This window comes from Oxyura jamaicensis, chromosome 13, assembly GCF_011077185.1.
Source record: "Oxyura jamaicensis isolate SHBP4307 breed ruddy duck chromosome 13, BPBGC_Ojam_1.0, whole genome shotgun sequence".
NCBI classification, from domain to species: domain Eukaryota; kingdom Metazoa; phylum Chordata; class Aves; order Anseriformes; family Anatidae; genus Oxyura; species Oxyura jamaicensis.
Genome location: NC_048905.1, coordinates 338,680 through 349,064, shown reverse-complemented (window position 1 = coordinate 349,064; position 10,385 = coordinate 338,680). Strand labels below are relative to the sequence as shown.

Below are 10,385 nucleotides of genomic sequence, written 5' to 3'. Positions count from 1 at the left end.
CTCAAGTGTCAATATAGCAGGAAGGCTTGGAAATTTGGTGGAAATGCTATCAGCCCCTAGGCTGGAGAGAGGAAGATGATCCAATGGTAGGGATATTCACTTGGAATAAGGTATTGCACAACATGGTGGAAAATATATAAAATTAGGGGGTGTAAAAATTATTGTGGCTGACACACCCTTGACCTCAGTCTTTACCACCCAGGTTGCATCTTGGTTGTGTAGGAAATCAGTTGGGAGAAGGAGCTTTGGAGGAGCTCAGCTCCACCATGACCAATCTTTGTTGGTGAAGTAGACGTACTTCCATCCAGTGAAACTGGTAGCACCAGAGTAGCATCTCTTCTGGTGTGTCTCCAGCTTATCTGAGAGCTCTTTGAACAAATTGAGCTTCTACCACTACTAACAATAGCAAAGACATACCTAATAACTTCCTGAATTAGGTTAAAGAAACCTACTGCCTTTGAGCTTTTTAAGTATTTTTGCATTATTTTGCAAAAATTATAATGTGTTATTTTTCTTCTAAAACAACTGTTCTCAGAGCCTTCACTTAATGCTTATCCTAAACTGAAGATCTAGGGTTGCTCTGAAGGCAGGAAACAATGATCATAGTGCTTTGGATAGGTTCATAGACATGAAAGATATGCGTTAGTAGACAGAAGTAGTTATGGAGGAGAAAATTAAACAGCCCTTCTCTCATTATACACAGTGAAGCCAACTTGGAAACTTTTCAATATGAGAAGTGACAAAACACTGATAGTGCCACAGCACTGCAAATCTAAGTCTACTTCTAAAATTAAGTTATTTTTAAGGCTATGCATTTAAAATATGAAAGGTCAGTGTACTATTCAAAGATTGCAATTACTGCAAATGGCTTTATAAGGTTCATGATTAGATTAAAAAAGATCAAAGTCACATCTGAGTAAAAGAAGGAATTACTTTCTAGTAAAGTCAGCCTTCCCTTTTGAAGATACACTCCATGTTAATGGATCCAGTGAATGTATTTTCACAGACTGATTTCTGCAGTTTCAAAAGTCTTGTTACCAGCCCACAGGACCTTTCACACACTGGGGTTACTAAATGCAAGTTTTGAATTCTTTTCAGTGATGCAAAGGAAATATTTAAAATTAGAACAGCAGAAAAAATCATTAACTCAATTTCATACATTTCTGTTTAAAAAGAGTTTAATAATGTTCTCTCTCTCCCCTCCTTTTCTTTAACTGAATGACAGATTTTCTTCCTTTGGCACCAAAGTTGTTAACTTTGCTTGGTTTTATTTCCAAGGACTTTAAGGCAAGGGCAGTGGCTTTCTGTACATCAAGGTAATTCTGTGTTATCCTTTCACCTATTGACTAGGTCTGACTTGATCTCAGAATGGATAGTTCGCTAGCTCATGCTGGGGAATTAAGGGATGTGGCTGAGTATTGCTTGCAGTCATCACCAAAATGAGGGACTTTCTGAATTCCACCACAGCCAGGCAGTGTGCAGTGCTTCTGGGAAGAGGGAGGCCCTTCTCTGGAGGAGTAACTCAGAGCAGCAATGGGTAACTTTGTCTGTCCTTCCTGTGTTAGAGAGGGGGAAACTGTGATAAAGGAGTAAAAACACAAGCAAGTACTTCCTCTATCTACAGTCTGTGGACCACCAACCATCTGGAAGACAGCAAAAGGTGTTAACTCCAGCTCATGCTGATCTCCAGGGCCAGGTGGGACCAGGCATGTATGATCAGTATTCCAGTGAAAGTGCTAAAGTAACAAACAGTGAAATTCCTAATACTGTTATACTCAAGCATATAATTATCCTCTCCTTTCCTAGTTGCCAAGTCATAGTGAGATGCATGGCAGCCTTTCATTGTTTTTTTATTTTTTCAGAAAGGTTGGGCAGTCCTTTGAGTAAAAAGTCTAGGAGTGTTATTCTGACACACACTAAGCAAATTATGCTTTTTGGTTACTGAACTTGCACTTGTGTATTCTTCTGGAAATGATTTCTTAATAATTAATTGTCTATTCGCTGCTGCAGCTGAAATGGATTTTCCTAGCCCTTGAAAACTTGGAAGTGTTCAAAATTCTCCCAACTGACATTGGAGTGAAGTATGGAAAAAGATCTACAATGCCCAAGTAAAAATAAAACTATTATTTTCTTTTGGAACTTTAGAAAACTTTAATCTTCCAGTGCAAATCTTCTAATTTATTAATTTTATAATTACTGTTAGCTTAAGTGCAGGAGTTTTTATGAAAATAGGATTTTTGTAGGTAAAAATAGTTCATGTTTAAAATTTTAAAATATTTTCTGAGGAAAAAAAAATCTGTTATCTTTTGTGTGTGTGTGTGTGTGTGTAATGTTTTGGTTTAGAAAAGCTTGTATTTTCCGAAATAATGAAACATCTTCCACTGAGAAATTCCCAGGTTTAACTGGAGCTACTTACTGGATAATGAGGGTTCATAAAAGAACTCTCGTCTTCTCCCAAGCCACCTGTGCTTTCTTTTGAATAATTCATTTTATCCTATTTTTCATACCTTCATAGCTAACATCATATCATGAGATTCTTTACTACGATAAAGAATTGTTTTATATATCATACATACATCATAGAACACCCTGAGAGTTTCTTCATGTATTTCAGACAGGGGTTATTCTACAGAGGAATAAATGGACACCTGGGATGGTCAGAGCTAGTGAGACTTCTTGTCTACTGAAGGCTATGCTATGTGAAAAGGAAAGGGTGTTCCCTTTTCAAAGGAGCAGGAAAACACAAGAGCAAGAGGAAGTGCGAAGCATGCTAAAAGAAAGATGAGGTTCTTCCTTCTCATCTGCCCCAAAGTACATGTGGGCTGTGGGAAGAAATGTTTGTAGCAGCATGCATGGGAAAACCCATGGTCTGGTAGCCCTGTGTGAATGAATGGTAGTGACCGTCTTTTAACATATGTGTGCAATAATCACAGATGCTTTTTTGTGCTTCTCAGGAGAAAATAAAAGAGATTTACTATTTTGTTCAAAAATGTAAACACTGAGGTCAGTGTTGCTGGGAAAATAACTCAGTCTGTAACAGGCGTGCTTGGGCCCTGTATCTGGATTAGAAATATAAGTGAAGATGTCCAGCCCATGCCTCAGATGCTGCACAGTGTGCTTGGACGGGCTGTCCCCAGCTGGTAGCCACATGTGAGCACCGAGGAAAGTGCAGGGGGCAGCGCCGTTACTTGGGGCACCCTGTGGGCCACAGCTTTTGCCATCCTGGCCCAGCCCAGCCCAGCAGGCCCAAATGGGGGTCCACAAGCTCAGTGGGGTCCCAGAAGTGGCAGCTGCACTGATGAGCCTTCCAGGCAGGCATCAAACGCCAAAGGTGGGAGCGAAAATCCCTTTTGGGGATCTCAGTGTAAGGCAAAACAAGGCCTCAGGAGGCCTTGGGTGTTTGAAGGTATCGAGCTGACCCCCCATACTGAGAAATAAGGAACTTTAAAAGAAGAATTCTAATTCACTAAAACTAGTACCTATGTGTATGGTTATCTCCCTTCCTGAATTACTCATTTAATATCTGACCACATGCTGCTAAGGGCTTCATGGAGAGATGAGAGAGCATACTTACTCTCACTTCTCTGAAGTCCACACAGCACATTCCTGGGACTGATTGTTCCCTCATCCTTTTAGTTTTTGTCCCCACAAGCTTGGAAGCAAAGAAAGGCAGCATTTTAATTTCCCACCCGGAACAGCTGTTTAAACTGACTTTGATCAGATGGATTAGAATTTGTGGCATTCACTAAGGCTAGTAGAAAAAGCTATATTATTTTTAATGAGGAAGAGAATTCCAAGTATGACTGTTTTACCATGAATTTTCAGACCAAACAGAATTTCTTTTACATATGAATGGATTTACTGTACGTAGGGTCAACAACACAGATTTTTAAATGGCCTGTAGGTACTTAATTCTACAAGCTGGTATCCCGGCCTGATTGGAGTCAATGGGAAATTAAAGCATAGTTGGGAGACAGGGTCTTGTCTCCCTTCTTTAACAGGCTTCCTAACTCTGAATTTCCAAAGAAGCCTCAGTTAGCTCTTAAAACACAGATTACAAAAGCTGGTGTTAGGCAATTAGTGATAGAAGTGGTATTAAAAGGAAGGGCACATAGGGAACAGTGATTTGAGAGAGGTGTCTGGCAGCAGTGACAGTGTGGTAGGATGAGGCAGCAGAAAATGGAGAAAGAGGATGGTGGGACTACAGCAGTTTAACCTCTGTTGTTTTTACAGTCATTTCGTGGGATAGCTCCTTATGAATGTAAAACAAGGCAGGGAATGTTGGTACCATTTTGTGAGTGGTGCCTCTGTCATCAAACCCATTTTTGTTCCTGTAAAGGTGCTCATGACACCTCAGGAAACAGAAATGGTCTCCCCAGGCCAGGGCGGCCAGTCTCTGCGGGGCTGACCTGGGCTGTGGGCTCTGGGCTGCTTGGAAACTCTCCTCCAGACATGCTGAGATAGGAAGTGTTTAATAGCATAGGGAAAAAAAAAAATAATAATAATTTAAAAAAAAGTCTTGTCAGGAACCTGGAGATATCAAATAATCATTATGATATATCTGAGTTTTATTGAAACCCAGGAAACTTTGCTAAAGAAAGTTGTAAATATTTTTCTCCTGAGTGACTCAGGCTGCCTCCCAAGTGAAAGCAAAGCCTCCAAAGTTCCAGAGATAATTTCTTTCTTCTGCACTGCCCCACTGACTTCCTAAAGCAGACTGAAAAATTAGTCCATCCTCTGCCTGCATCCAGAGAAGCTGGGAAAAGGCAATGGGCATTAACTTCATTTTGTTTCAAGCCTCATTTTCAGAACTGGACACCCAGCAAAAGTTTTTGGAGTTTTCTGCATCCAGTACTTGAAGGAAACATGTAAGTTTGCTGGAACTGTCTCTTCCACTACAAATCCCACTGTCTCACTCCAAAAAAAGAGTCAGCAGATGCAGCGTGTAAAAATGAGCCATGGTCTAGGGCAGCTCTATGAGGCATGTAGCGGCAGATGGGAAGATGGCAGGTAGGGCAGTGGCTTCTTACCCCTGTGCACAATCAGCTACCTCAATGGCTGCCACAGGACAGGAGAGAGGTGATTTTACACAGCTTTGCTGTCACCCATCGTCATTGGAGTAACCAAGATGGTCCTGGCAGACTCAGAGGATGGATGAGATATGAATGTCAATCAGTCTGCAGTTCCCTTTTTTTACCCAGCTAACTGCTGACTAAAGTGTAACAATCCTCATGTTCTTGTCAGTGTCTGAAATTTAACGTCTACTTTTAGAACAACAACAAAAAATAATTATAATGCTGGATGTCCTCCGACCCCTCATTATCTAAAATGCAAAACTCCGAAGAGATCAACTGCATACTGCTGCAGGTTTTCTGCTACTGCATGGCAGCCTCAGTGCTGCTGCCTTTGCAACCATCTTATCCAGATTACACAAACAGTTTTGTGGGAACATCAAGTGATCTCAGACTTTGTTTATGAAGTACTCCTCAAGACTGGGAAGACTTAAACCCTAAACTGGAGCCAAAAGAACAGATGTTCCTTTTCCTTCCTTGAGGCAAGAGCCTAAGGGGAAAGAATAAAAAATAAAAAATAATAAAATAAAACTAAATGGGTTCATTGTAGGATAGACTCACTGTATTTGCTTTCATCTAGGTAAAATGTCAAAATTGTTGAATTCAAATTTTAAGACCTATATAAAGATACTCTAAATTCTCTGTGGAGGAGTTAACCATTTTCTCTGGCTCTATTTTTATACACAAATATAAATAGCAAAGATTGTTCATGCCTGATAGCATCAGAGAATCATTGTGCTGGGAAGGGACCACACAAGGTCTCTGGTCCACCCTCCTGCTCATGGGGGGGTCAACACTGACTTCCAATCAGGTTGCTCAGGGTTTTGTCCAGACAGGACAAAAAAGGTCTCCAAGGACAGAGACTCTACAGCCTCTCTGGGCAAGATGATCCAGTCCTTAATTATTCTCATACTTATTATTTTTTACATCCAGTCACAATCCCCCATATTTCAATTTATGACCATATCTGAAGGACAAAAGTACTTTCCTGATTGATGTCATATCTTGAGTGCTGGCTGGACGTTGAGCTTCATGGAGCAGATTCAGGAATAGCTTTTCTAGTGGATTTAAGAAAATGGCTGCTGCCTCCATTAAGTGTTTCAGCTGCATTTTTAGCAAAAATAGTCCACATTTTTATGTGAGTAAATAAGCACTGTAGGAATGAAAGGATAAAAAATGCAACCATAAATCACATTCTGCCATGGCATCATAAGTATAGTTCCATCAATGTCAAGATACAGCTCTGTATTTTTTTATTCCATAAAAGAAGATTAAAATGATCAGAATTATGTGGTTCATCACATGCAATTTCTAATTCTTTAAATGTTCTCCTTTTCTAGACATAGTCATTTTTAAGAAAAGCTCAAGCCACTGACCTTCATATTTTTTTCACTGAGTGACAGCATAGGAGTATTTCTACTAGAATAATTAGTATGAAAACATAGTTTGTCACCTAATAAGTAAAAAAATATTTTGAGCAGCTTCCATATAAGAATAAGAAAACATTTCAAGCAGTCTGTTTAATAGCAATGTCAATAAGTAATGTATATCTAATTTATTGCATTGGTCCTTGTGTGGGATTACCAGTAAACAAGAGGGTTCTGATGTGCAGTCCAGCCTCCTTCCTTGCATGAAGTTTATCTGTTTGGATGTGCTCTAGATAGATTTAGAAAAACAAAAGTGGCTTGAATGTTTCTCTGTAGTGATAATTTTGAAACACATATCCAGATGGCTCAGCAGTACAGTGGATATTCACAGATACTGCAGGAAGCACTGAGAAGTTATGGGGAAAAAAAGGCACTAGAGCCTTTCTTATTTTGTCCAACAAGGCAAATGGTCTGTTTGGAAGGAACTGAGGTAATTTGGAGCCAATTACCTCACCTCTGAATTTCAACAGGAGTAAAATTTCCTTATTAATACATGGATATTATTAGTTGTGACCTGTGTTCTCATTTTATCTGGAAATTAGCATATTTTTTCTCATAAAGGAGTGATCCATGTTGCTTTTTGGCCTACCAAGGGCTGGTGTTATTTAGGTGACTAGTTTCTGAAGATGCCCATCTTGCAGGAAAGCAGAACTACTTCAAGAGAGGGAAAGGTATGTATGTAGTCAGTACCGTATGACTAAAAAGAAAAGAGATTATTTTAATGCACAATTAGTGATAACTTTGAGCTTCTGCACATAGGATATTGCATAACGGATAACTCAGATTGTGTCTGCTCATATAGTTTGGCCCATAACTCTCAAGTTCAGCTCAGCAACCTCAAGGTAATTGCTACCTATTTTGAACCAAATAGCAAGCAAGTAGCTTTTCCACTGGGGTATCACAGGCCAGAATCTTAGCTGGTGTAAATTGGTATAGCTCCCTCAGCTGGAAATTAGTTACAGTGATTTACAGTAACCAAGGGTGTGGCCTCTATTGTTGGCTTGGCTTTCCTTCTTTCCATCATGCTTGCTAATTAGCAGATGAAAGTGCAATGAATTGGCAGATGCATTAACCAGGCCTTTTAGAGTCCTTCCTTTGCCCCTGGTCTGAAATTATACTGACTCATCATTCCAGCCACAGGTATTTCTAGGAACACAGACTGTTTGCTCCTGTAAGATTATGATTTTTTCCTTGAGAAAATTGAAAGAAAAATGGCTCTTAAATAACCATGCTCATCATTACTGTGTGTCTGAGGGTTATGTGTGTCTACTGTGCTGCATTATAACGTGCCTTCCTCCACAGACTGTGTCTCAGAGACACATGCTGAGGGCTTGTAGGTGGGAGTCTGCATGATAGACTTGGGAAGGCATCACAGGAGGACTGAATGGCATCACAGCCCTTTTCTTGTTGTTAATGATGTTTTTTTTTTTCTCTTTAATGCTTTTTCTTGTTATTTTTTAAATTTCTTTTTGAGATGCCTCTGGTTCAAGTTTCTTGGTGTGCCATTGTACCTAACCTGCTCAGTAACCTCTAAATTCTGATTTTTTCAGTACTTCAGCTGTTGTTCTCTCTCAGTGAAGAATAAGAAGTCTGATATTAACATTAACTCCTGGTGATGTCTCCAAACCTGGCAAATATCTTCTTGCATTTCCCATGTCTTTCCATCAGACATAAGATTTTCTCCAATGCCTTCTCTCTCTGAAGCACTTTATTTCTTTGCTAAAGTAACATGACTCATTAGCTGAAGGATTCTCTGGAGATCCCCTTTGACAAAATTGCTGTGTGTAAACAAGCAAAGCTAATGGAAAGGGCAATGCCAGTGAATAAATCTTTAACTTACAGCATGAAGAGAAGGCAAAGCAGAATTCCTCTGTCGTATTCTCAAGTTGCACTATTTCTAATGATCCAGTTCCCTACTTTATATTACAAACACTTCAGAGCTATTTCTAATTTACAGTCTAGTGCATAAGTCATTTCAATGATCTTCAGATGTAATCTTATTTGCAGCCAGACCTCTGTGAAATTACCAGCTATTTTAAAATGAGAAACAGTAAGAGTTTTCTTTGCAGAAATTATGAATGCTGTCAATCAAAAAAAAAAAAAGGAAAAAAAAGAGATCAGAGATTGGTTTGATTTTTATATATGTGAAACTATGTTTCACCTGTAGTGGAAAAAGTTGCCTTCTGGCTTTACATGTTGTCTTTTTTTTTATTATTATTTTATCTTACTTTAATAAGCAAGTTGATTTTGCATGGCAAAGCTTCACTAGCCATTTACAGGCATTGTTCAGTAGCTGTATAAATTAGGTCCAGAGCTGAGTGACAGAGCTGTGTCAGATCAACTCTCCAGACAGAGCATTTTTCTGGGCTCTTATTATACCAGCTATAACATCATGTGCTGATACCATTTTGAGGGACCAAGCTGGTATCTCTACATGGACAGTGTGATGTGCAGACGTCAAATGCGTCTCTGCCTTGGTGTTACACTGTGTGGGAGGGTAAGTCCTGCCATAGGTTAGCCAAAAGGCCAGGTGCACCCAGATCTTCTAAGTCTCCGTGTCTTGTTTTTAACTTAAGACAGATCTGTAAAGAGAAGGATGGTGCTTGCTCGTTATTTTCACGATTCATTATTTGTTAACAGACACCTGGGGAAAGGACAGGTATTTTTCAGAAAAACTGTTGAAGTGCTAAGTCCCTCACAGAAGTGATCTCCATCATAGCAGTCAGACACATACCTCATGCTGGCACAAAAGCCAGCTTGCCAGCAAATCATCACCACGTGCTCTTGACTGGCAAATCCTTCAGAGCAGAAAGTTTTGTGTTACAACTGCAGTCCCATCTTATGGACTGTTTGAGAAGACGGATTCCAGAAGCCAAAATGCCCCAAATGAGCATGATTTCATCTTGGTCTTCAGATGTTTATAATTTTAGGAACTATTTAGTTAACTGTTCCCACACAACTGCTAACCTGAGGGAGGGTATTAGAGAAAACAGAGCAAGGCTCTCCTTAAAGGTGCACAGTGAAAGAACAAGAGTAAACAGATACAGGTTGCAGCAAGATGTAGTCTAGATAGATATAAGGACAAAATTATTCACAGCATGGTTAAACACTGGAGCAGATTGCTTGGAGTGACTGTAACCTCCATACTTGAAGATACTCAGAATTCAGTTGTGTAAGTCCATAAGCTCACTGATCTAGCTTGGATGTTGGCCCTATGCTCAGCAAAGGTTGGAGCGTTGACCTCCATGAAAGACTCTTCGCATTAAGTTACTTTGTGATTGTATGATCCTAAATGATCTATGTGCAACTTGCATTGAGACAGGCAACCACAGTTACCCGGTGAACGGAACGGAGACTGAAGATCATTTGCCTACATTCAAGACTGCTCCAAGTGATCACAGCAGAATTTTCAAGTTTGTCATGTCCATTTTGTAGTTGTGCTGGTGGCACTGAATTCCCCAGGTGTGTCAGTCATGAACACCCACTTTTAATACATTCAGTCCTTCGAAAACTTCACTGTTTGTGAAAAACAGCCTGCAGACGACTCGATGAATGCCCCAGTATAAGCAGAGCAATACAGCTTTTCCTTGTAAGAAAACACTTTGCACTTCTCATTGTAGAAGAGAAAAAGTTACAACACTTCCAGCTGCAATGCAGTCCTTCTTTCCGTACTTAAGGGCTGTATACCATTGCAGCAGAAGCCATGTGCATTTACTTATTGATTCTTCTTTTATGTTTTGACTGTTATTTTTAGCTATAGAAAACTATTGACAAATTGTGAGAACAGGAATCTGTCGTAGAGACCAAGTGACTTCTCGATTTTGTAAGAGAAAATATTTCGCTCTTGACCCTTTGCTGACAGTGTTATTTTACGGTGGGCCTCAGG

At 39.8% G+C, this 10,385-nt stretch overlaps 1 protein-coding gene across 1 annotated transcript in view; it reads left to right on the top strand.

The window, feature by feature from the left end:
* Positions 1-3,199: 3,199 nt before the first annotated feature.
* Positions 3,200-10,385, top strand: part of IL12B (interleukin 12B) — a 76,287-nt gene continuing 69,101 nt past the window's right edge. The window contains exon 1 of the mRNA XM_035338893.1: positions 3,200-7,341. The gene's annotated coding sequence lies outside the window, so the exon portion shown is untranslated. The remainder of the gene's footprint in view (positions 7,342-10,385) is intronic.